This window comes from Saccopteryx leptura, chromosome X (genome assembly GCF_036850995.1).
Source record: "Saccopteryx leptura isolate mSacLep1 chromosome X, mSacLep1_pri_phased_curated, whole genome shotgun sequence".
Classification (NCBI taxonomy): Eukaryota; Metazoa; Chordata; class Mammalia; order Chiroptera; family Emballonuridae; genus Saccopteryx; species Saccopteryx leptura.
The window spans coordinates 40,948,979-40,976,919 of record NC_089516.1 but is presented as its reverse complement, the minus strand read 5'-3'; the positions used below and the strand labels follow the sequence as shown (position 1 = coordinate 40,976,919).

At 42.5% G+C, this 27,941-nt stretch overlaps 1 pseudogene; it reads right to left on the bottom strand.

Annotated features, from left to right (window-relative positions):
* Positions 1 to 2,976: 2,976 nt before the first annotated feature.
* Positions 2,977 to 27,608, bottom strand: LOC136385965 (protein FAM156A/FAM156B-like; annotated as a pseudogene).
* Between the last annotated feature and the right edge of the window lie 333 nt (positions 27,609 to 27,941).

Below are 27,941 nucleotides of genomic sequence, written 5' to 3'. Positions count from 1 at the left end.
GAAAAGTCGTCAAAAAGTTCATCGGTAACATCAAGCATGAATGTTTTGACATACTCCCCATCTGTGAATGCCTTTCTGTTTCTCACAACTGCTAAAGCACCAGCAAAGCTAGCCGAATTCCAGTCACCTTGTTGGGTCCAAACACGGAGTTGCTGCTGACTAGCTTGTACTTTGCACAGTAGCTCTTGACATGCTTTCTTCCTGCTGTTCCCCGCTGGATATTTCGATGCAAATGTAGTATGGAGTGTGTCAAAGTGCCATTTTATATTTGACCGTTTCATCAATGTAATTTTATCATTGCATATTAGACACACTGCAGAACATGCTCTCTACACAAAGGCGAATTCCTCTGTCCATTACTCCTGAAAAGTACGATACTTCTCATCTTTTCTTCTTTTAGCCATCTTCTTCCTCAAAAGTCTTTCTGCAATTAGCTAGCTGACTACTTGATTAAAAGGAGAGAAGTTTACTTCCTGACCTCACAATGACCCGTGTATTTTACGCATTATCCAATAAAAATTTGGTGTTGTCCTGGGGGACAGCTGTGATTGGCTCCAGCCACCCGCAACCATGAACATGAGCGATAGGAAATGAATGAATTGTAATACATGAGAATGTTCTATATTTTTAATGTTATTATTATTTTTTTTTATTAAAGATTTGTCTGTGAGCCAGATGTAGCCATCAAAAGATCCATATCTGGCCCACGAGCCATAGGTTCCTGACCCCTGATGTAGCACATAGCCTGACACCTAATAATACATCAATGGAAGTAAAATACCACATTATCCCTGCTCACCGCACACGGAGATTGACCAGGCTGAAGTCAGGCCTTTGTGTTTCAAGAAAGACAAGCCCTGCCTTTCTGACCTCCCCTGGGGCTGCGAGACAAGCCTAGCAGAGTCCATGGAGCTTCAAGACTCTCTTATGAGGTCACAAGTTCAGAATCTACGAGACGTCCCTCTTCTCAAGCCACGTCGTCTGCAGGAGATTGTACGTCGTTGCAGCAATGCCGCTCTAGGGACCAGCTGAACGCGCACTGGCAGAATGCAGACACATTTTCACTCCGGATGGATGGTACGGTCAATTCCTGGGCACACATCATTGGATTCTGAGCTGGGGTGGCTAGACTCAATCATTCATGACTCCTGAAATGAAAAGGCATTATGTCCAAATCCCGACTCTTAATAACTCAATGGTGTTCTGGTTCTCATGCAGCAGGCACGGAACAGCTCATCACATTCACCAAGCCGGGGACACCAGGCAACAAGGACTGTCCCCTGGAGCCCTGCACAGGGGACCCCGACCCAGCTCACAGGGCCCCCTACTGTGGGTACGGACTGGACTTCCATCTCTCCTGGGCTGCAGGGCTCCCTTCCATTGGCTCGGCCGGATGATCTGGAGGCTGTTCTGGCTGCAGGGCCTCCAACAGTGACAGGACTGTGTTCTCTGGAGCGCTCCCTGCTCCGCCTCCCAACTCTGCTCCTCCTGCTAAACTCGGATCTGCTGCTCTGGATTGAGCCGTAGTGACCTCAGGTCTGACAAGGACACACCAATATGGATGAACTAACATGAATTCTAAGGATGGTTTCCTTTAATATGCATATTTATTTGGCAGCGACAATGACATGATCCATCAGAAACTCCTTCAAGGGGGAATGCCACTCAGTGTAAAGAGGAGGGAGGCATCTACTGGCATTTAGCGCACAATCATAACGGCTCACACAAAGAACACAATGGCGAACCACCACACTCCAATTCCACATTTCCTTTCCACACTTTCTTTTTTAAAGTTATTTTAACATTTTAAAGGTTTTATTTTTATTTTTGATTGATTTTAGTGGGTGGAGATTGGGAAGTATCAACTCATAGTTATTGCTTTTTTTTTTTCTTTTTTGTATTTTTCTGAAGCTGGAAACGGGGAAAGACAGTCAGACAGACTCCAGCATGAGCCCGACCTGGATCCACCCGGCACGCCCACCAGGGGCGACACTCTGCCCACCAGGGGGCGATGCTCTGCCCCTCCGGAGCGTTGCTCTGCCGCGACCAGAGCCACTCTAGCGTCTGGGGCAGAGGCCAAGGAGCCATCCCCAGCGCCTGGGCCATCTTTGCTCCAATGGAGCCTTGGCTGCGGGAGGGGAAGAGAGAGACAGAGAGGAAGGAGGGGGGGTGGAGAAGCAAATGGGCGCTTCTACTACATGCCCTGGCCAGGAATCGAACCCGGTTCCCCCGCATGCCAGGCTGACGCTCTACCGCTGAGCCAACCGGCCAGGGCCAGTTATTGCTTCTCATATGAGCCTTGACCAGCAGGCCCGGGCTTCAAACCAGGTTGATGCCTTATCCACTGCACCACCACAGGTCAGGAATCCACACTTTCCTTAGGTTTAGAATCTTTTATTATTTATTTATTTTAGCAAGAGAGACAGACAGAGAGAGGGACACATAGGACAGAGAGACAGGAAGGGAGAGTGATGTGGTGCTTAGTTGTGCATTGATTGCTCGCTCATATGTGCCCCAATGGGAGGAAGTGGGAGGACTCCAACCAAGCCTGTGACCCCTTGCTTAAGGCAGCGACCTTGGACTCAAGCCAGCGTCCATGCGGTTACTTCTATGATTCCATGCTCAAAACACTGATCTGCGCACCAGCAGGTGAGCCTGCACTCAAGCCTGTAACCTAAGGGTTTCGAACCAGGGTCCTCAGTATCCGAGGTTGACGCTCTATCCACTGCGCCACCACCTGCTGAGGGTAGGCTGAGATTCTTGAAACCGATCAATCTCACATTAGCACATGTGCATTCCCGCATTTGGAGGGCTGCTTCTTGGAGACACTCAATAAAGTAGCAAAACGCACAGGGGCATCACCAAGGCACTCACACTGCAGGGACACTGTATATGTCACTGAGACCTGCACAGGAGGAACGGCAGAGATCCAGGCAGTGGAAGTGACAGCATGCATCACGGGAGTCAGAGCATCGGAGTGGAGGAGCACTGGTGCCCGGCTCCTGGCCTCAGGAATGCCTCAGAGCGGTCCGACTGCAGGCAGGAAAGGTTAGGACCTTCCTGGGATCTGACCAGTACTTATGCTGATAGGACAGATGTTCAGTCATAAACTGTTTGAATTATTCTTCCGACCGTTGCTTACTGTTTGGTCCCGAAAGGAATCCACGCCCAGGATCCGGCAACACCAGCATGTATATGGACTCCGTTCAGATTTTCGTCAGGGGAGGTGAGATTGCCAGTTTTCTTTCAACCACTGTTTTAGGAGCCTCTGGAAAATTCTTTAGCTTTTCTGCCGCCTCTCCAGTTGGAGCTTCCCCTCTCCTTCTGCGGTTGCAGCAGCCCCGCTGGCAGAAGGCCCGGCCCGCTGGAACCCAGGCTGAGGGACAAGCCACTGAGGCTCTGGACGAGTTTCTGCGCAGGTGGAATGTGGGGCTCCGTTCCTCTCCGCAGGCATCGCACAAACATTCGGCCTATGGCTCTGCTGGTATCGACATTCACACCTATATCAATTCTGATCTCAGTCACCAGAGGAAGAGATTCTGGCTTCCCTCTGAGCCTGATAAGGAGCCACGTGATCGGGGTGTGTCCGTGGCACGTGTCTGAGAAATGTTTTCTTCCTCTGAGGGGACGCTGACCTTGGCCACTGCCTCCCTCGCAGGGGTCTCTCATCTCTCTCCTGCTGTGGAGCAGCCCTTCTCGTGGGGGAGGGGAGTTGGTGCCAGGACTGGGCTTCAGGTCACTGAGGAACTATGAGAGGCTGCTGTGACTTCCCAGGAAGTCTTTTCAGACGTCATCGGGGAAGATTCAGAAATCAGTGTTGAGGTGCCTTTCTAGAGTGGATCCGTGGAGGCCTAGTCTGTGCTCTAAGCTCCAGGCAGCCCTCGGGCCTGGACACAAAGGTGAAGATGAAGGTTCCCCAAGAGCTAGAAGGTAACAAGGGACGTGTGCAGCCAGAAGAACACCGACTGCAACAAATAGCGATAAAAGAAGAAAACCCAGTAACAGTCATCCTATCTCTCCTGTCCTGTTTCAAAGCTCTAAAATGGGGATCATGAGCTATCCTAGGATTCTTCTGTGTGTTAGGGGGGATAATACATCTCAAGAGCTCCAGATTCTGATGGTGCACATTAAGGGTTTTAGAAATGAGGTCCATTATTGCTTCCATATGACATGGAATGCTAAATGAGGGGCCACAGTCAATCATACTAATAATGCCCTGCTGACATTTTACAAACTATTCCCAAGCATGATTTTAAGAACAACCAATGTGTAACTAACATGTGCTCTCCTCATAAGCACTCCTATACTTTAAAAATTAGACTTTCACTCAATTCAAAGCACTTATATGAAATAATACCAATATGCCAACTTCTGCAAGTTTAATCCCTCACACTACAGGCTGTAAACTGCCTGCACCTTTATTGGTATGGATTTTTAATTAAATATACTGGGACATTAACCAAAAGTATTAGATTAGGATCAAGTGGGGTTATTAATAACTGCTGTAGCATGGCATGTCGGAGAATAAAGAAATGATCATTTTGACTAGTTTTTTCCACGATTGGAATAAAAATTTCTTGTACAGGTAACGGAATGTGAGTGGTGCATCTTTCTTTCTGTTCCTTTAAGATTTATTGCTTAGCTTTTACAGTCTTACTGCTACACATACTGTGCCATTCTGGGCTCAATTAATAGATTTGAGTTCCAAAGGAAAAATAATTCCTTAAGGAGGAGTAATGAGAGTCCGCATGACTAGGTTAGTCATTGTGCACTGTGTAGAAATAACTGACTGGAGAAAAGACAGGCTGTAGACCAAATGCATATACTGCTTTTAGGCCACATTTTCAGGAACAAAAATTTAACTCTATATTTCCCAACACTGAACTTAGCTTTTATATTGAACCCCTTTCCAGATATCAGAAACCATAATCAGTTAGCCTGAAGGAAACGCCAACGTGCTGGCTTCTGATCTGATAATGAGTGTGGATTCCTTCCGCACTGGCATCCAGGGAAGTGACACAGTCCCACCTTGCTTCCGGTTCCGGGTCCGTGTTTCCACTGTGACCCTGTTCCCTAGAATGAAGGCAAGGCTTCTCGAGGGCAAGCTCTCTCGCTCTGTCAGCTCCCTGTAAGCTGGAGACACACTGTTCTCCAGATGTGTCCCCCACTTCGCTGCCACCCATCCTTTGATAGAACTGTTTCTTGTGCTCAGAACCTGTCACTCAATATTGTTTCCTCATACCAAATCCATGTCCTATGCCTGTGGGAGGCCTGCTAATTCCTCGTGATCTTCACAAATGAAACCTCTTCAGCTCTCTGTCCTCCATCCCATGGTTCTCTGGGTGAACCGCCTCTGAACCTCTAGTGAGAACACCATCTTTTCTTTAACTTCTGGCCCCGTGCACACTGCTGGGCACAGGGGTTGATTGCTGACCATTTGTGGATTTGAGCTACAGTTCAGTTCATTCATTCTAGGCTAATTTGACGCAGGCTCTGCTAATTTGTTTGAAGAGTAAAGAAAGGAATAACTACCACGAGGCTGCAGTTCTGGGCTCTCAGTCCTAGAGGCTGGGAGTCCCTGTGCCCATCTTTCTCTATGTTGTGTCTTGTGTGCTTTTTCTAGGTCCTGCAGCGCCTTCCTTTCATGCACACCCATTGCTGGGCTGGTGATGGCAGCTCTGGTGCCCGCTCTGCAGCCCCCAAGGGGAAATAGCTGTTTAATGCTGTGTGTACCAAGAGGAAGCCAGCAAATAGAACTTCTTCTGATACTTTTAAAAACATTACCTCGTATATGGAATTTTGTAGTTTTGTTTTAAGTTTTAAAGCACTAATTAAATTATTTTTTAGCTGCTAAAGGAAAAGAAAGCATTCTAATTTTAAACTTTGATTTTATTTACATTTCAATAAGACCGCATACTGTCTATCTTTTGTATTAGGAACAACATAGGTATAAGTCATGGGTATCCTATTACTGACATTGCAATATAATCCCCTCTGTGACATCTCTTTAAGGGAAAATTATTTCGCTAAAATTATTCTTAGGACAAAATCATCGTTGTAAATATATGATCACTTATTTTTGTGAATAGTTAGGATGAATCGTGTTTTCCGTGTATTAATCTAAAACATTTATTGAGAGAGAATTCTTTAAAACTCAACTTCATATGGCAAGCATTTGCCATGAACTTGGTAGTCAATTATAGTTAAATAAGGAATAAAAGTTTTAAAAGACAGGTATTTAGATTTTTATCCTTTTTTGTTTTCCTAAAATTATTAAGGGCTAAATAGATACACATTTTGGGGTGAGCAGATGTAAGAAATTATGAAAATTTGACCACGTAGAATAGAAGGAATGGTGATGTCAGAGAAATGGCGCCGTAAGGAGCAATACCTATAAATCTCCCCAAAAGTTCAACAAGATCTTCAACCAGAGACAGAAAAATCTATCTTTGGAGCCTCTAGCAGTTCCACACTAAACACAAATGTATGATCGAGTGAAAAATTGACTAAATATATAATCAAACTCGAAGGAAATAAGATGGAGGAAGAAACACTCCGCCTTCCTCACTAACCTAAATAAGGGCTTCTTTCACTGGGAACTGAGAGTATAGGAACTAAGGCGGGCATAGGGTGTGAATAGAACCAGGCTGCGGCACAAATGTCTGAACCAGGCTGTGGCACGGACATCCAAGCTGAGGAAAAACTGTGCTTGTGGCAACCCAGTCAACACAAGCTAACGGCTGCGCCAAATCCAGACAAACAAAAACAAGTGGGGCAGCAATTGACCCTGATCTCCAGGTCGGAGTGCGCAGATAGTGGGCGAAAGATTACTCCTAGAGTCCCAGTAATGGATGCCTGTGTTACCGGACAGAGGGACAGAGTCAGAGGCCTTTGTGTGGGCTGAATCCAGAGTCTCGGGGTCGCCCCTACGCTCTGAAAAAGCGGCATGTGGGGAGTGATCGGGAGTGAAATTCCCTATGCTCGAACTTCCCCCGGCCGTGAGGGCGCCTCACCCAGGGCGAGAGGCAGCCGGCAAGATATCTTGGTCGGTAAGTGCGGAGAGTGGGCGAGAGATTCCCCCGGGAGTGGGCGCCCATGTTCCTGGACAGAGGGGCAGAGTCAGACGCCTTTGTGTGGGCCGAATCCATAGTCTCAGGGTCGCCCCTGCGCCCTGAAAAGTGGCACATGAGGAGTGAGCGGCAGAGAAATTCCCAACGCTGAAACCGCTCCTGGTGGGCAGGGTGCATCACCCAGGGCAAGAGGTGGCTGGCCCGATATCCTGTTCGGCGAGCGCGAATAGTGGGTGAGAGATTCCCCTGGGAGTGGGCGCCCGTGTTCCAGGACAGAGGGGCAGAGTCAGAGGCATTTGCATGGGCTGTGATCAGAGTCTGTGTCAACTCTGCGACCTGAAGAGCTGCGTGCGAAAGCGAGATTCCCTACGCTTGAACTTCTCCAGGTGGGTGGGGTGCCTCATCCAACCATACAAGTTAACAGACCCCTGAAGGATTAGCTTAACCCACAGTCTGCTCGCCTCCAAACTGACTTATGTGACCCTAACTGACAAGATCCCTCTCAGGCCGAGGCAGCAGAAACCCAATAGCTGAATCATCAGGCTGCTAATTCAGGAAGGAAGGACTAGGAGAGAGGCTCCAGGAAAACAGACTCTCTCATTGTCAGAGCCTGAAAATGCTAATGAGCCTTGACTGCCAATGAGACTGAAGCCTAATATATGACATCGCCATAGAGACTTATCAACTGCAAACCTCTACTTAAGCATGCCACAGGGGTAGAGCCTGGGGTACAGAGTCACCGACCAGGAAGAAGGAGAGAAAAGAAAGAGAAAGAAGATAACCTCTCAAAATCAAGAATAATCCACAGACTTTATAACCTTTTCCATGTTATTATATTTGTTCGTTTGTTTCTCTTATCTTCTTGTCTTGATTATTTTCTTCCTTACCCAATTTTATCGTTTAATTCTCTGCCGGTCTTACTCTCTCCTCTTCTTGAACTACACTACCCATAAGAATTACATCTCTCATTATCTTTTCTTTCTTCTCCCTTTCTCTCTATGAGGGTTGCACTCCAAAACCCTTAACTCACTCTCTCTCTATCTCTTTCTCTCCTTTTGTTCTTTTTCTTTTTTCTTCCTTTTGTGTTTTCCTCTTTCTTTTTTTCTCCCTCTATATTAGTTTCTTCTTTTCTCCTTTACTTTTCCTCTCATTCAATCCTCAATCACGAACAAATTATTTTATTTGGGACTGAAATTATTCCTTGTGGCGCTTTGGAGGTTTTTTTACTTCGCTTTTTTAACTCAGTAGCTGTGCTCCCAACCCTGGCTCTCCATTTTATCTAGTTTTTTATCCACTAAATACAATAATAATTTTTTCCCCATTTTTCCTGTTTCTGTCTTATTCCTCTCAATATATCTCTTAGTTAACCATCACCTAAAAGCAAATCATTTTATTCTTAACCCAAATTTTTTCCTTTTTAGCATTTTGTGGGTCAATAGCCCCCTTTTTTGCCCCTTTATCACTTCTCCCCAATGCAGGCCCTCCATTACAGGTAGTTTTTGTTCTTTTTAGCGCAATATAATTCACACTTCTCCATAAGATTTTCCCATGAAGGAGGGGAGAGGAGAGGAGTAAAAAAAAGGGAAATAATATTTTTTTTTATTTTTTAACTTTTTATTCTTTATTAATTCTCATTAGTATTATCAAGAAAACCACACTCAGATGCCATTAAGGAAAAGGAAATCGAATATCATGGATACAAAAGACAGAGAAGTAGCACAGATAGATGAGGAAAAATCTATGGAGAAAAAATTTAATATATTGGAAACCCTGGAGCTAAATGACAGAGAACATAAAATAGAAATCCTAAAAATACTCAGAGATATACAAGAAAACACAGAAAGGCAATTTAGGGAGCTCAGAAAACAACTCAATAAACACAAAGAATATATTTCCAAGGAAATTAAACGTATAAAAACAAATCAAAGAGAGATGAAAAACTCAATTCATGAGCTGAAAAACGAGGTAACAAGCTTAGCTAATAGAACAGGCCAGATAGAAGGTAGGATTAGTGAAATAGAAGACAAGAAACTTGAGGCACAACAGAGAGAAGAAGAAAGAGACTCAAAAATTTAAAAAAATGAGAAAGCCCTACAGGAATTGTCTGACTCCATCAAAAAGAGTAACATAAGAATAATAGGTATATCAGAGGGAGAAGAGAGAGAAAATGCAATGGAGAACATACTCAAACAAATAATAGATGAGAACTTCCAAAGCCTGTGGAAAGAACTAAAGCCTCAAATTCAAGAAGCATGCAGAACTCCGAGTTTTCTTAACCCCAACAAACCTACTCCAAGGCACTTCATAATGAAATTGGCACAAACCAATGACAAAGAAAAAATTCTCAAGGCAGCCAGGGAAAAGAAGAATACAACATATAAAGGAAGGCCCATTAGATTATCATCGGATTTCTCAATAGAGACTCTACAAGCTAGAAGAGAGTGAACCCTAATATTTAAAGTCCTGAAAGAGGCCCTGGCCGGTTGGCTCAGCGGTAGAGCGTCGGCCTAGCGTGCGGAGAACCCGGGTTCGATTCCCGGCCAGGGCACACAGGAGAAGGGCCCATTTGCTTCTCCACCCCTCTGCCGCGCTTTCCCTCTCTGTCTCTCTCTTCCCCTCCCGCAGCCAAGGCTCCATTGGAGCAAAGATGGCCCGGGCGCTGGGGATGGCTCTGTGGCCTCTGCCCCAGGCGCTAGAGTGGCTCTGGTCGCAACATGGCAATGCCCAGGATGGGCAGAGCATCGCCCCCTGGTGGGCAGAGCGTCGCCCCTGGTGGGCGTGCCGGGTGGATCCCGGTCGGGCGCATGCGGGAGTCTGTCTGACTGTCTCTCCCTGTTTCCAGCTTCAGAAAAATGAAAAAAAAAAAAAAAGTCCTGAAAGAGAGAAACTTTCAGCCAAGAATACTATACCAATCAAAGCTATCCTTCAAATATGAAGGAGAAATAAATACATTCACAGATACAGAAAAGATGAGGGAATTTATCATCAGAAAACCCCCACTCCAGGAATTACTAAAGGGGGTATTCCAACCAGATACAAAGAATAAAACAAAACAAAACCACAAGTAAAAGCTCCACCAAGAAAACAATACAACCAAATTTATACTGTGAGAACAAAAACAAACCAAAAAAAAAAAGGGGAGAGGATGGAAATTAACAGTAACAAAGGACGATGGTGTACAGAAGTACTCACAAGATAGTGCATTACAATGAATAGGTTAGGAACCCTTTTAATTACTTAACAGTAACCACCTTAGAAAAACCACTACAGAAGCACATGATTTAAAAAAAATAGCAACAGAGGAAAGAAGTATGGAATACAACCAAACAAAAACAAAGGATAGAAAAACAAAAGAGAAGAATTAAACAACACACAAAACTGACAGAAAGCAATGTATAAAATGGCAATAAGCAACACACAAGTGACAATAATTACACTAAATGTAAACAGATTAAACTCACCAATGAAAAGGCATAGAGTAGCAAAATGGATTAATAAAGAAAATCCAACTGTATGCTGCCTACAAGAAACTCATCTAAGAAACAAGGATAAAAACAAATTCAAAGTGAAAGGCTAGAAAACAATACTCCAAGCAAATAACATCCAAAAAAAAAGCAGGCGTAGCAATACTCATATCTGATAACGCTGACTACAAGACAGCAAAAGTACTCAGAGACAAAAACGGTCATTTCATAATGATTAAAGGGATGCTGAATCAAGAAGACATAACAATTCTTAATATATATGTACCAAACCAAGGCGCACCAAAATATATAAGACAGCTACTTATTGACCTTAAAACAAAAACTGACAAAAATACAATCATACTGGGGACCTCAATACACCGCTGACGGCTCTAGATCGGTCATCCAAACAGAGAATCAATAAAGATATATTGGCCTTAAACAAAACACTAGAGCACCTGGACATAATAGACATCTACAGGACATTTCATCCCAAAGTAACAGAGTATACATTTTTCTCCAGTGTACATGGATCATTCTGAAGAATTGACCATATGTTGGGTCACAAAAATAACATCAAGAAAATCCGAAAAACCAAAGTTGTACCAAGCATATTTTATGATCATAAAGCCTTGAAACTAGAATTCCACTACAAAGAAGAGGAAAAAACCCCACAAAAATGTGGAAACTAAACAACATACATTTAAAAAATGAATGGATCAAAGAAGAAATAAGCGCAGAGATCAAAAGATATATACAGACAAATGAAAATGACAATAGAACACATCAGAATCTATGGGATGCAGCAAAAGTAGTGATAAGAGGGAAGTTCATATCACTTTAGGCCTTCTGAACAAACAAGAGAGAACCCAAGTGAACCACTTAACTTCATACCTTAAGGAACTGGAAAAAGAAGAACAAAGACAACCCAAAACCTGCCGAAGAAAGGAGATAATAAAAATCAGAGTGGAAATAAATGAAATAGAGAACAGAAAAACTATACAAAAAATTAATAGAACAAGGAGCTGGTTCTTTGAAAAGATCAACAAAATTGACAAACCCTTGCCAAGACTCACCAAGAAAAAAGAGAAAGGACTCATATAAACAAAATCCAAAATGAAAGAGGAGAAATCACCACGGATATCATAGATATACAAAGATTATTGTAGAATGCTATGAATAACTTTATGCCACTAAATTCCACAATCTAGAAGAAATGGATAAATTCCTAGAACAATACAATCTTCCTAGAATGAGTCAAGAAGGAGCAGAAAGCCTAAATAGACCAATTTGTAGGGAAGAAATAAAAAAAACTATTAAAAACCTCCCCCCCAAAAAAAGTCCATGCCCAGATGGTTATACTAGTGAATTCTATCAAACATTCCAAGAAGACTTGGTTCTTATTCTACTCAAAGTCTTCCAAAAAATTGAAGAAGAAGCAATACTTCCAAACACATTTTATGAGGCGAACATAACCCTCATACTGAAACCAGGCAAGGAGAGCACAAAAGAAAAAAACTACAGACCAATATCTCTAATGAATACAGATGCTAAAATACTAAACAAAATACTAGCAAATCGAATACGACAACATATTAAAAAAATAATACATCATGATCAAGTTAGATTCATCCCAGTATCTCAAGGATGGTTCAACATATATAAAACGGTTAACGTAATACACCATATCAACAAAACAAAACAAAAAACCCACATGATCTTATCAATAGGTGCAGAAAAGGCATTTAATAAAAATAAAATGCAATTTTATGTTTAAGACTCTCAACAAAATGGGTATATAAGGAAAATATCTCAACATGATAAAGGCCATATATGATAAACCATCAGCTAACATCATATTAAATGGCACAAAACTGAAGGTTTTCCCCCTTAAATCAGGAACAAGACAGGGTTGTCCACTCTCTCCACTCTTATTTAATGTGGTGCTAGAGGTTCTAGCCAGAGTAATCAGACAAGACAAAGAAATAAAAGGCATCCATATAGGAAAATAAGAAGTAAAGGTATCACGTCTTGCAGATGATATGATCCGGTTCTCAATCTGTGGGTCGTGACCCCGGCGGGGGTCAAGACCCACAGGTTGAGAACCGCTGCTACACATCGAAAACCCCAAAGAATCTACAAACAGACTACTAGAAACAATAAGCCAATACAGTAAGGTCGCAGGATACAAAATTAACATACCAAAGTCCATAGCCTTTCTATATGCCAACAATGGAACATTTGAGAACGAACTCAAAAAAATAATCCCCTTCATGATTGCAAAAAAAAAAAAATAATATCCAGGAATAAACTTAACAAAAAATGTAAAGGACCTATAGTATGAAAACTAGAAAGCATTGTTAAGGGAAATCGAAAAAGATACAATGAGATGGAAGAATACTCCTTGTTCTTGGATAGGAAGAATAAATATAATGAAAATGGCCATATTACCCGAAGCAATAAACAAATTTAATGCAATTCTCATCAAAATTCCAATGACACATTTTAAAGAAATGGAACAAATTATGAGATTTATATGGAAGTATAAAAAACCCTGAATATCCAAAGCAATCCTAACAAAAAAGAATGAAGCTAGGGGCATTACAATACCTGCCTTCAAACTATAAAATAGGGCCATGACAATCAAAACAGCATGGTATTGGCAGAAAAATAGACTCTCAGACCAATGGAACATAATAGAAATCCCAGAAATCAAACCACATATATATAGTCAAATAATTTTTGATAAAGGGGCCAACAACACACAATGGAGAAAAAAAAAGCTTCTTCAACAAATGGTGCTGGGAAAATTGGAAAACTACATGCAAAAGAATGAAACTTGACTACAGTTTGTACCCTTGTATTGAAATTAATTCAAAATGGATCAAAGACCTAAATATAAGACCTGAAACAATAAAGAACATGGACCTTGGTTTTAAAGAGCATTTTATGAATTTGATCCCAAAGGCAAGGGAAGTGAAGGCAAAAATAAATGAATGGGACTACATCAGACTAACGTTTCTGCTCAGGAAGAGAAACTGACAACCAAATAAACAGACAGCCAACTAAATGAGAAATGATATTTTCAAACAACAGTTTAGATAAGGGCCTAATATCCAAAATATACAAAGAACTCATAAAACTCAACAACAAACAAACAAACAATCCAATAAAAAAATGGGAAGAGGACATGAACTGACACTTCTCCCAGGAAGAAATACAAATGGCCAACAGATATATGAAAAGATGCTCATCTTCACTAGTTATTAGAGAAATGCAAATCAAAACGGCAATGAGATACCACCTCACACCTGTTAGATTAGCTATTATTAACAAAACAGGTAACAGCAAATTTTAGAGAGGCTGTGGAGAAAAAGGAACCCTCATTCACTGTTGGTGGGAAAGTAAAGTAGTACAACCATTATGGAAGAAAGTATGGTGGTTCCTCAAAAAACTGAAAACAGAACTACCTTATGACCCAGCAATCCCTCTACTGGGTATATACCCCCAAAACTCAGAAACATGGATACATAAAGACACATGCAGCCCCATGTTCATTGCAGCATTGTTCACAGTGGCCAGGACATGGAAACAACCAAAAAACCCTTCAATAGAAGACTGGATAAAGAAGATGTGGCTCATATACACTATGGAATACTACTCGGCCATAAGAAATGATGACATCGGATAATTTACATAAAAATGGTGGGATCTTGATAACATTATACAGAGTGAAATAAGTAAATCAGGAAAAACCAAGAACTGCATTATTCCATACATAGGTGGGACATAAAAACGAGACTAAGAGATATTGACAAGAGTGTGGTGGTTACGGGGGGTGGGGTTGGGGAGGGGCACAAAGAAAACTAGATAGAAGGTGAGGCAGGACAATCTGACTTTGGGTGATGGGTATGCAACATAATTGATCGATAAGATAACTTGGACATGTATTCTTTGAACATATATACCCTGATTTATTTATGTCACCCTAGTAAAATTAATTTTAAAAAAAAGAAGGAATAATAGTGCTTGTACCAATTTAGCTGAAGTTTTTCAAGAAATCAAGAGGGTTTGCAGGTGTAATAGCTAGACTCCCTCCCGTATGTCCTGCCTCAGATTTCCTTTTTCTCTGCAACCCTAACTCATGTAACCAACGTCTCAGTGAATTTGCCAGAGCATGCCAGAAGCGCTGCACTGGCCGTGGGGTCCTGCCTGAGCACGTAAAGCAGCAGCAGGTCCCCGAGGGTCGGCCTCGTGGGCCCTGAGTCTAAAAATGACCCTTAGTCCAGATGATGAGGTAGGAAATGCCCTTTAAATGAAAAGGAAGTAACAGATTAGGTGAAAATGCTTTTAGCATATTATTGCAATAGCAGATTAGTATTCAGACATAGTACACAGCATGTAGATGGAAAAGAAAAGAAAAAGAAAAAAGCATGAGACACATACAGGAAACCCACCAAAGAGATGCAGTAACCTCACTCACCTTGAGATAAACACAAAATAAAACAAATTCAGAATGGCAGAATTTAAATGTTTGATAATATATAGTGTTGATCACGGTGGAGAAAAATCAATTCTCTTCTGGCGAGAGTACAAATTGATTCAGCTGCTTTAAAAAGTATTTTTCATATAAAAATATGTATTTCTGAGGGCTGAACTAATGCTTCATTTCTTTTTATCTGCCCTGAAAGAGCTCTTGTACTTATGCACATGTATACTCACTGCAGCATCATGTATAATCATGAGCATTGAAAACGAAATAAGTGCCCCTGGGACAGGGGGCTGAGTGGACTGTGATGCATAAAGAACACATGGTGCACTCAGTGGTGGGCAGGAAGAATGAGCTAGAACTCTGTTTTGGCAGAAAAGAGTCTCCACGCCAGACGGAGTGAGAAAAAATGAATTATTAAAGTCTTAGGATGTGTCACCATATATTTACAAAGAGAGAAAGAATGTATGAAGTAATGCTATATATCTTCTACAATATTAGCTTTCAAACTCTTTTGGAAATGACCCACAATAAAAAACACATTTTATGTCTTACAAGCAGTGGGCTCCGCTCCCCGCAATGCACTCTGAAATTGTTCTATCTGCTCTACTCCATTTCATCGCAGTTTTCAAAATGCTGATTCTGACCCATTAAACTGATTGCAGGACTCAACCACAGTTTCCAAAATACTGTTGTGCAGTTACACACTTATGTGTGAGCATAGATAGAAAAGTGAGTGAGGGCAACAGACTCGGAGGATGTTGGATATTGCTTCTGGGAGCAGGCCGATGGGTGGGGTTCCCGGGGCCTCCAGCCTCTTCTGTCATACTGAGGTTCTGAGTATGCTTGTTTTCTTGGTTTACAAAGGGCATGTGTAATTAAACATTTTTAAGTTTATAATTTTAGAAAGTAAGCCATCAAAAATATTTTTTTTGTTTCTTTTTCTCCAATGTTTTGGGATATTGCTTTCTTTTTAAATTTCAGTGGGGTGACATTAATCAATCAGGGTACGTAGGTTCAGAGAAAACATCTCCAGGTTATTTTGACATTTGATTATGTTGCATACCCATCACCCAAAATCATACACTCTTCTGTCACCTTCTATCTGGTTTTCATTGTGCACCTCCTCTTCCCCCGTCCCCGCCCCTCCATTCCCCTCTCCACCCCTGGTAACCACCACACTCTTGTCCATGTCCCTGATTCTCATTTTTATGTCCCACCTATGTATGGAATCATATAGTATTTAGTTTTATCTGACTTACTTATTTCACTCAATATAATGTTATCAATGTCCATCTATGTTGTTGTAAATGATCCGATGTCATCATTTCTTATGGCTGAGTAGTATTCCACAGTATATATGTACCACATCTTCTTTATCCAATCATCTATTGAAGGGCTTTTTCGTTGTTTCCATGTCCTGGCCACTGTGAACAATGCTGCAATGAACACGGGGCTGCATGTGTATTTACGTATCAGTGTTTCTCAGTTTTGGGGGTATATACCCAGATTGCTGGGTCATATGGTTGTTGTATTTTCAGTTTTTTGAGGAACCACCATACTTTCTTCCATAATGGTTGTACTACTTTACATTCCCATCAACACTGGATGAGGGTTCCTTTTTCTCCACAGCTTTTCCAATACTTGTTATTATATGTCTTGTTGATAATAGCTAATCTAACAGGTGTGAGCTGGTATCTCACTGTAGTTTTTATTTGCATTTCTCTAATAGCTAATGAAGATGAGCACCTTTTCATGTATCTGTTGGCCATTTGTATTTCTTCCTGGGAGAAGGGTCTCTTCATGTCCTCTTCCCATTTTTTTATTGGACTGTTTGCTTATTTGTTGTTGAGTTTTAAGAGTTCCTTGTATATTTTGAATATTAGGCCCTTATCTGTGTTGTTGTTTGAAAATATTATCTCCCATTTAGTTGGCTGTCTGTTCATTTTGTTGTCAGTTTCTCTTGCTGTGCAAAACCTTCTTAGTCTGATGTGGTCCCATTCATTTATCTTTGCCTTCACTTCCCTTGCCTTTGGAATCCAATTCATAAAGTGCTCTGTGTAACCAAGGTCCATCAGTTTAGTACCTATGTTTTGTTCTATGTAATTTATTGTTTCAGGTCTTATATTTAGGTCTTTGATCCATTTTGAATTAATTTTAGTACAAGGGGACAAGCTGTAGTTGAGTTTCATTCTTTTGCATGTGGTTTTGCACTTTTCCCAGCACCATTTTGTTGAAGAGGTTTTCTTTTCTCCATTGTGTGTTGTTGGCCCCTTTATTAAAAATTATTTGACCATATACATCTGATTTGATTTCTGGGATTTCTATTCTGTTCCATTGGTCTGAGAGTCTATTTTTCTGCCAATACCATGCTGTTTTGATCATCTGGCTCTATAATATAATTTGAAGTCAGGTATTCTAATGCCCCTAGCTTCGTTCTTTTTCCTTAGGATTGCTCTGGCTATTCAGGGTTTTGGGGTTTTTTTTGTTTTTTTTTTTAAGTATTTTTTTTTCTTCATTTTTCTGAAGCTAGAAACAGGGAGAGACAGTCAGACAGACTCCCGCATGCGCCCGACCGGGATCCACCCGGCACGCCCACCAGGGGCGACGCTCTGCCCACCAGGGGGCGATGCTCTGCACATCCTGGGCGTCGCCATGTTGCGACCAGAGCCACTCTAGCGCCTGGGGCAGAGGCCACAGAGCCATCCCCAGCGCCCGGGCCATCCCTGCTCCAATGGAGCCTTGGCTGCGGGAGGGGAAGAGAGAGACAGAGAGGAAAGCGCGGCAGAGGGGTGGAGAAGCAAATGGGCGCTTCTCCTGTGTGCCCTGGCCGGGAATCGAACCCGGGTCCTCCGCACGCTAGGCCGACGCTCTACCGCTGAGCCAACCGGCCAGGGCTATTCAGGGTTTTTTATAGTTCTGTATAAACCTGATGATTTTTTCGTTCCATTTCTTTTAAAAATGACATTAGAATTTTGATGGAAATTACATTAAATTTGTATATCGCTTTGGGTAATATAGTCATTTTGACTATATTTATTCTTTCTATCCAAGAACAAGGAATATTTTAACATTTCATATAACATATCTTTTTTGATTTCCCTTAACAATGCTTTGTAGTTTTAATTATATAGGTCCTTTAAATTCTTTGTTATGTTTATTCCTAGGTATTTTATTTATTTTTTGTTGCAACCATGAAGAGGATTTTTCTTTTGAGCACGTTTTCTGATGTTTCATTTTTGGCATATAGGAAGGCAATGGATTTTTGTATATGAATTTTGTATTCTGCGACTTTACTGTATTGGTTTATTGTTTCTAGTAGTTTTACTGTGGAGTCAGTGGGGTTGTAGATGTACAAGATCATATCATCTGAAAAAGTGAAACCTTTACTTCTTCTTTCCCGATATGGATGCCTTTTATTTCTTTCTCTTCTCTGTTTGCTCTGGCTAGAACTTCCGGCACTACGTTGAATAAGAGTGGAGAGAGTGAACAAGTTTGTCTTGTTCCTGATTTTAGGGGGAAAGTCCTCAGTTTTATACCATTTAATATGATGTTAGCTAATGGTTTATCATATATGGCCTTTATTAGGTTGAAATATTTTCCTTCTATACCCATTTTGTTAAGTGTCTTAAATATAAAATGATGTTGTATTTTATCGAATGCATTTTCTGCATCTATTGATAAGATCATATGGTTTTTGTTCTTTGTTTTGTTGATATGGTGTATTACGTTAACTGTTTTAAGTATGTTGAACCATCCTTGTGATTCTGGGATAAATCCCACTTGATCATGATGAATTATTTTCATAATGTGTTGTTGTATTCGATTTGCTAGTATTTTGTTTAGTATTTTAGCATCTGTATTCATTAGAGATATTGGTCTGTAGTTTTCTTTTTTTGTGTTGTCCTTGCCAGGTTTTGGTATGAGGGTTCTGTTGGCCTCTTAAAATGTGTTTGGCAGTAAAGAATATTTTTTAAAGTAAAAGTAAGAAGTTTACCTGTGTTGAGAAATAGTGGTCAAAGGGTCTCAAAAAGAACAATTTTAAGTAACTTTGCATTACTGAGTACTTGAGAAGACAAACATTCTAGCCAATGGTCTCTGTAACAGGGGTCCCCAAACTTTTGACACAGGGGACCAGTTCACTGTCCCTCAGACCGTTGGAGGGCCGGAGTACAAAAGAAACTATAAATAAATCCCTATGCACACTGCACATATCATATTTTAAAGTAAAAAAACAAAACGGGAACAAATACAATATTTAAAATAAAGAAGAAGTAAATTTAAATCAACCAACTGACCAGTATTTCAATGAGAACTATGGGCCTGCTTTTGGCTAATGAGATGGTCAATGTCCGGTTCCATATCTGTCACTGCTAGCCATTAAGAAGTGATATGACGCGCTTTCAGAGTCGTGTCACGTGCATCCCGCGTCACCAGAAGTAGTACTGTACGTGAGCAACGCCGCACTTTGCAGCACCACCACATACATAACTGCAGGAGAACAGGATGCAGATGTATCCTGTGCTCCTCTCACTGACCACCAAAGAAAGAGGTGCCCCTTCTGGAAGTGCAGCGGGGGCTGGATAAATGTGGCCTAAGGGGGCCGCATGCGGCACACGGGCCACAGTTTGGGGAACCCCTTATCTAGGATCAAAGATGAGCACATTTTTGTGCCAAGGTACAATCACTCGCATGTGATATTCCATTCAAAAGTCATCAAAAATCTAAGAATGATCTGCCAGGCTGTGAGATTTAACTCATTCCCTTGAACCTCTAAGTCCACATAAAAAAAACAAAGTAGCCTACATAAAAATAATCAAAACCCAAGCTGCTTAGTCTCTGAAAATGGAAAGTTAATGTTCCTGTTGCAACGTGAACTCGCCCACATTACATGGTCTCTAGTTCTCGGTGTGGGTCTGGACAGAGAGTTCCACTTTAAGAATTCTTTCTGCAGGAAGCCACCGCTGCAGACAATCTGACATCTGTACACTTGGCCATCTCTGCAGGCTATGGCTCCAGTCTCTGTTTTCTAGTTCAGAGCTGTCTTAATTCTTTCCAATTTACCTTCCCGTTTTTACCCTAAGGCTATTTATTATACCTCATCTCAATGGTCAAGTAATTGATAATTAGAAGGAGTTAGACACTACCCTAGGGAAGATAGATCATTTACATTTCAAACATTGAAACAAAGTATGAAATGAAGATTAACTAGAACTGGATTATTTCTTATGTGAATTTTATAATTAATTCAATGAAGATACCCATAAAGATAATGATATTTGATACCAGCATAGTCTAAAACTGGAAATGGTCTGACTCTATGATGAGAATTGGGGAGAAATTATACATGTGTCCTACTGCGACCTGGTCAGAAATCCAGGTGCAAATTATAATTTGTAATAATGAAGGATTTGAAAGATACTTAATTTGAACCAACTTATGTTACTTAGAATTTTTTGTTTTGAGGGATCTTTTTCCATTGTAAGATTATGTATTCAGTGTTTGCATTCAGTAGTTTTAATTAAATTAATTTTAAATATGTTAAATAAGTTTAAAAATTAAAAGCATGATAGTCTCTTTACTGCACTTAGCTAGAGCCCAGCTTTTCAATGGCCACAGTACCTACGTGTAATTGCAGGCAAAAATTCCAAGAGATGACCAGTCTTTCACAAATTATAAGAAGTAACGTTATTACAGTAGAAGTCTGAGAAATAAAAGGAATAAACTCTGTATCCCACATTATTCTGAAGTGTTAGAGGGTCTGTATATATTGTCGCAGTGGTACAATGGGGGTCATTGCTCAATGTTTTTCAGAATTTAACTCCATTTTCAACTAATAATCACCTTTAAGAGACAAACCCAGGGTAGTGACTGACTAATAATTTATCATCCACAGCACCTGCAGAAAATGCTGTACCCAGAAGAAAGTCTGTAAGATCAGTGATCCTATTTAGCAAACTTTAATCCAGCTGCAAAAAGTTATCTATGAGCCCTGGCCATTTGGCTCAGTGGTAGAGCGTAGGCCTGGCGTGCAGAAGTCCCGGGTTCGATTCCCGGCCAGGACACACAGGAGAAGCGCCCATCTGCTTCTCCACCCCTCCCCCTCTCCTTCCTCTCTGTCTCTCTCTTCCCCTCCTGCAGCCGAGGCTCCACTGGAGCAAAGATGGCCCGTGCACTGGGGATGGCTCCTCGGCCTCTGCCCCAGGCGCTAGAGTGGCTCTGGTCGCGGTAGAGCGACGCCTCGGAAGGGCAGAGCATCGCCCCCTGCTGGTCAGAGCGTCGCCCCTGGTGGGCATGCCGGGTGGATCCCGGTTGGGCGCATGCGGGAGTCTGTCTGACTGTCTCTCCCTGTTTCCGGCTTCAGAAAAATACAAAAAAAAAAAAAAAATTATCTACGTCTGTAGGTCAGTGTTTTAGCTTTTCCTTATCTCTTCCTTTCTTTCCTTTCCTTTTCTATTTTCCTTTTCTTTCCTTTCTTTTCTTTTCTGTTCATTTCTTTTATTTTCCTTTCCTTTCTTTTCCTTTTCCCCTTTCCTTTCCTTTCTTTTCTTTCTTTTCCATTTCCTTTCCTTTCTTTTCTTTTTTCTTCTTTTCTTTTCACCTTAAATATAAATTTGCTGCTATTATTGCTTAAAAACTTTGTGAAACTTTCCGTTGGGTGAATACTTGTTCATATCCTCCCCAAGTACAAACAGTTGGGAACACTAATGCTTAGCAGCAAATCTAGGGAGATAGCAGGTTTAAGAAAGAAAATATATCAGATCTTCTCTATGTGCGCAAACCTGGTCTTTCAGTGTTAGTGCTCAACCAAACCCAATTCAACAGGAATGGGCAGTCTGTGTGGGGACTGGGGTGGGGACCGAGATGGGCTTTTGAAATAGCTTGACTCCAGGAAGAGGTAGGTAGTGCTCACCCACAAACCCTAGGGATGCTGGGTTAGAACCGGGACCTCTCAGAGAAATGAAAACTAAAAGCACATAAAACTTAGGATTGTTAAAACTTCCTATTTCTAAACCTCAGTGACTCTTAGGCACTAGGGAAGCAATCACAGTTCAAAAATGGCTGTTAGTTATTCACAGAACTTTGTCTGACTTGACTGTTCATTTACCAAAGGTATGGATTGTTAATAGGAAAATTTTGTAGATACAGAAGTGTAGAAGTTGGGAAAAGATAGTAAAAATTATTTTGAAGTTGAAGGTTGCATGTCCTATGTAGCATATTCATATATTTGACACATACTTATTTGGTGCCTACAATGTGCCAACCACTGTTCTAGGTACTTGAGACCTATCAGCAAACAAAACATATAAACAGACCCTCATGCAAAGACTCAGAGAGCCAGTCAGTCTGGGGATTCTGTCAGTTGCCAATTGTAGCAATTTCAATTATGCTCTTAGATGCAGCAGACATTTGGCCACTCAAGGCGCTCACTTTAGTTGACTCTTCATCAATGTGATAACTGGATTGTGATGCCACCGCATGCCATGACATCCTCTGTCCAAGTGGCAAAAACTCAGTACTGGGCTCAGTTCCGAGGGCACAATCAATTCACTTCCCAAATCTCATCTGTGTGAGTGATACTCCTGGGACACTCATGGAGCCAACCTGTACCAGAGAGGGTCCAGTCAGAGAGGGAAGTCACTCCTTAGTGTACTGAGCCAGAGCGTCCTACTGTGTAGAAATCTTACCGTTGTGACAGCATGGATGGACCTGGAGAATATGAAGCCAAGTGAAATAAGCCAGAGAAAGACAAATAACATGATTCCACTTACATGTGGAATCTAATAAAATAAACTAACAAAGAAAATAAGAACAGACTCATGGATATAGTACACAGACTGTGTGTGTCAGCGAGAGGGAGACAGGTGGGTCAGGTGAAAACGTGAAGGTATTAAGAAAAAGTAAAAAAAGAAAAACTCAGAGACAGAGACAATAGTACGGCGATCACCAAAGAGAAAGCGGGTAGGGGCAGGTAGAAGAGGGTAAAGGGCAGATGAATGAGCACAGAAGGAGACTGAGTCTGAGTGGTGCACACACAATGCAACATAGAGGTGATGCTCATAGAATTGTACACTTGATATCTGAGTAACTTTAGTAACCAGTATCACCTCAATAAATTCAGAAAATATTAAAAGAAAAAAAAAACCAGTGGATGAAATCTATAGCAGATAGTACAACCATATCTCATAATTTATCTACAAAATTCTACCTCCTGATTAGCTCCCCCTTCCTCTCTTGTCTGACGTATACTACTGACCACACAGAACTGAAAAATTATGTAAAAGTTATGGGATGGAAACTGAACAGAGAACATTGTCTACAATAATAGTTATATCCACTGGCTTCATCAGCAGAAATTCACTAATGCAGGAATCTCTTCCCTAAAAAGATTAAAGTTACAAATAACTTTATTATTCACTTCAGGAACTACCTGAATGACCCGTCAATACTTCAATAAAAAGCGCCAAGTGACATTTTTAGCCCAAAAATCCATTATATGTTTTGTCATAATACTCTTCTTTTGCCCTGTTTCCCAGACTTAAACCATGATCTCAGCATTCTTACCTAACTGTAATCTCACCCTGCCCACTCATTGAAAGAACGCCTTTATACCACACTTCAGAATCTGAATAAATATTTTGTCTTCCCTGCCACATCGTAGAACCGACTAAGGCTCTGTCCAGGTAGTTCCTCTCCTGATGGTGCTAGGTAATAATGTCAGTTTGCTAATCAGATTGTTTGCTGTTGTTAGAGAAGTATTAGATGAGCACAGTCCCCATGGCTGTATTCCATGTGATAACGGGTTGAGCCTAGACCCTAGGACCATCTCTTCAAGCACCTTTTCTCATTCTCAAGTAACCTGGTAGTTTCAAGTCTTGGCAACAGGGGTGGGAAATTGACAAGCACCATTGCACCACCAAGTTAGTGTCCGTGCGCATAGCTGCACATGCCCATTACTGATCACGCCCATTGAGAGCGAAGGTTCTTTGTGGGCGCATGCAAATTGCTAGGCACCCCCATTGTGGCACATACCTGCTTCAGCCCATGGCTATAGCTGCGCATGCGCCTTGCTATGTGCTTGCTGTCCCCGTTCTGGGAGAATTTGGTGAGAGGCAGCGGTATTCCTTCTGTCTTCATCCCTTCTCGCTAGTTGAGACCCATCTGGCAGGTCCACAGAGCAGCTTTCCGGGTGATCTAACTGTGATGAGTGTGAGGACAGGGCCAGTGAGCGTCTGTGTCATGAGGCTGCAGAATCTGTGGCTTCCCAGGAGGAAGGTCCTCGAGGTTATCGCCTTTCTTCTCTCAGAGGTTAGTACCGCCAGGGCCCTTGAAGTCACATAGTGACCTGGACAGGGGAGGATGGAGGGCCGAGGAGGGGAGGGGTATATAAAGTGTCTTAGGGAAACTCTTGGGGCCGTTATTTCAGGAAATTGGGTCCTGGAGACACCAGGAACTGACCAGAGCACACAGAATCCAGAGTCCTCTTTGGGGTCCTGGGCAGGGGCCATGGCGGGCGGTAGAGGAAGGGGATAGAAACAGGAATGGGGTGGAGCTGTAGCTGCATCCCACAGATTTGTAGTACACCAAGCAGAGTGCCCGGGAGAAGAGGACCATCCTTCTGTATCACAACTAGTCACCTCTGCCTCCGAGTGCCACATCAGCACAGGAAGCACGTACAGCCTTGAGCCTTTCTTTCTCTGTGTCTTCCAAGTGAACACATAAAAGGGGAATGGGCCTAATCAATGGAGTGTGACAAAAGCAATAGTCACTCAAGTTTCCAGTTTATAGAATCATTTTCCTAAATCTCTTATAAAAGGGAATCCAGTTTTGAAACCAAACATCTTTTGTCTTATGCTGGAGACGACCCTTCCATCTTGGCCGTGACATAAATGGCTTTGCAAGGCCATGTTTGGTGCAACTGGAAAGCTTGTGAGCACTTGCACTTTCCCTAGGACTTATTTTTAAAGTACTTTCAAATTAAAAGTAAATTTTAAGTTTAAAAGATAATGATTTTCTCCTCTCTACTCTGTTCCAATAATCTGTATATTGATTTTTTTTTGCCAGCACCATGCTGTTTTGATTACTATGGTCGTGTTGTGTACTTTGATATACGGTAGTGTGATTTCTCCAACTTTGTTCTTACTTCAGAAGATTACTGTGTCTGTTTGAGGACTTTTAAGATTCCATATAAACTTTTGGAATATTTATTCTATTTCTGTGAAGTACTTCATTGGTATCTTGATAGGAATTGTGTTGAATCTACAGGTTGCTTTGGATAGTATGGACATTTTAATGATATTAATTCTTTCTATCCATGAACACAATTTCACTTATATGTGGAATCTAATAAACAAATAGAAACAGACTCACAGATACAGTAAACAGACTGACAGTCATTAGAGGGAAGGGGGTTGTTTGAGTCAAAAAGGTGAAGGGTTTACGGTGAAAAAAGAATAAGACTTATAAACACAGACAACAGCATGGTGATTACCAGAAGGAAACTGGGGTCAGGGGGACGTAGAAGAGGCTCAAGGGAGGAAAAATGGTGAGAGGAGACTTATTTCAGTTAGTATAACGCATTTTTTATGTGCAGATGTACTTGTGCATTGATATTCTGTCCAGCAACCTTGCCACATATGCTTATTAATTCCAAAAGGTTATTTGTAGATCTTTTCTAAGTTTAATGTGTACAATCAAATCATTTTCTAATGCTAACAGGTTTTCAATATTTTACGCATTGGTATTTTTCTTTCTTTTATTCATTTTACAACCATGGACAGACACAGCAAAAACAGTGTTTATAGAATTGGGATTAGTGTATCTAATTTGTCTTCTTCCTGATAGGAAATGAAAAATTTTAAGCATTAACCATGTTCACTGTGGAGTAAAGGAGTTTTAGTCCAGTCCAAGTTTAATAAGAATATTAATCTTGAATTTATATTGAGCTCCATCAACCACTGGTGCATTTCATTAGATGATCATAGGACTTTCTTTCCATTAATCTGTTAATGTGCTGAATGATATAGGTAAGTTCCTAGGTTTAACCAAACCTCATATTGCTTGGAGGAGGATGCTGGTCATGATATATTATCCTTCAAATAATCTCCATTTTAATAGTTAACTTAAGATGTTTATGAATGAACTGAAAATGTGAGAAAGACTTTCGAAAATATGCTGTGCCAAAATGAAAGGTAATATATACTTGAAGACCACCTTCTACTCTTAATGGTCTGTATGCGGCGACAAGAACGAGGTTTGATGACTTTACTGTACTTCTTCTGTCCCCCACATTGTCCAGAGTGGAGCTGAGGGACTGCCCTGACTGACACCCACTGCTCTAGGCCCATCAGCCCCGCCCCCTCTCCAAAAGGGGGGAGAGAGCCAAGGACGATGCCCTTCAGAGAGGCAGACACACTGGTTGATCAGGGACCCCACCCAGGCTGACAAACTAGGAAGAAAGGGCCATTTGAAAAGGAACGTGTTTCTGTCCACCGGATACAAGTTTTCAGTTCGCCCCTGCGAAAAGAGCCGCTTAGCCAAGATGGCGGCGGAGTCCGCCCGCGCAGACTCAGAACGCAGCCTCCGACTGAGGAGACTGCGCGCTGCGCTTTTTTCAAGCAGGACGGGCGGGGGGAGAGGCGGCCTGGCGCTCACACGGGGCCCCACTGCCCCCTGCCGTCCGCAGAAACCGAATGGACACGGACCGGACGGAACCCGGCTGTTCTCCGCCGCCATTCCGCGCCAGGTCCCAGTCCCCGAGGCTGAAGGACTCTTCCTGGTGACCATGTCTATCAGGGACGGTCACAGAACCAGCCCCAGAGTCCCCGCAAGGCCGCTTCCACAGCCGCGCCCCCGGGCTCCCGGCAACTTGGCGGCTCTGACCGGCTGGCAGGCTCCCGAGCCGGAAGGGCGGGGCATTGTGGGCGGGACCCGGTACTGGGCTCGCAGGGGCGCCTTCGCTGTGGACCTCGCTGTAGACCGCACTCGTCACCGGCCTTGGTTATTTTGTCCCGAATCCCGCGGCCCACACTGAGCTGAGGGACAGGAAGAACCAGTGATGGCCAGGTCCCGAGGCCTGAATGCCCCGGGCGCTACACCCAGGGCCTCTGTACCAAGGCCCTCTTCACCTAGCCCCTGCCCCTGTGACACCTTCCCATCTGCTACTTGTTCCCTGCAGCAATCAAGGGGCGGCCAGGCGACCTCAGGGCACTTTAGCCTCAAGGGGTCATCCGGGGTCCTTGGAGTTCTCAAGAAATTTCTGCCATTTTCCCCTGTCCTGCATTCCCACTCACCCTGGGCCTTGCCACCCTAGGTCGTTCCTGGATTTCGGGGAACCCTCAGCCCCTGCAATATACACCTTCTGGGCACTCCCTCTCTCATAGTCTCTTGGGCTTGGTGTGCAGCCTGTGCCCTCTCAAATGTCATCTTAGCCTATTAGCAGCCTGCAAGTTCCAGGCCTCAGGTGTGGACCCCACAAGCTGCCTCACTTTCCAGCTGCCTGTCCTCATGCCTGTCCTTACCCAGCTTCTCCAGGAGTATAAACTCCTCCTCTGACACAATCGCTTGCTCCTTTCTGCCTCCCATCCCAGCCCAGACTGTCTCCCTCTGGGATGATACACTTCCCTACCTGAATCTGAGCTCTGCAGCATCGATGACAACACATCTAAGCTTTACCGAGAATGGTCTCAAATCCAGAATCAGGAGCCCACCGATTTCTCTCTCCCCCCTCTTCCTACCCAAACCACTCCCCCACTCACTAGCCGCCCTCTCGGACCCAGCGACCTGCCCTACTCATTTCTCCAGACCAGGGGAGCAGGGAGGGAGGGTACTCACTCTTCCCAAATGCATCTGGACCTGTTTTTGCCCTGCCTGTCTCTGCCGCCCAGGGGCATCCCTGTGCTGATGGAGCCAGCCCTC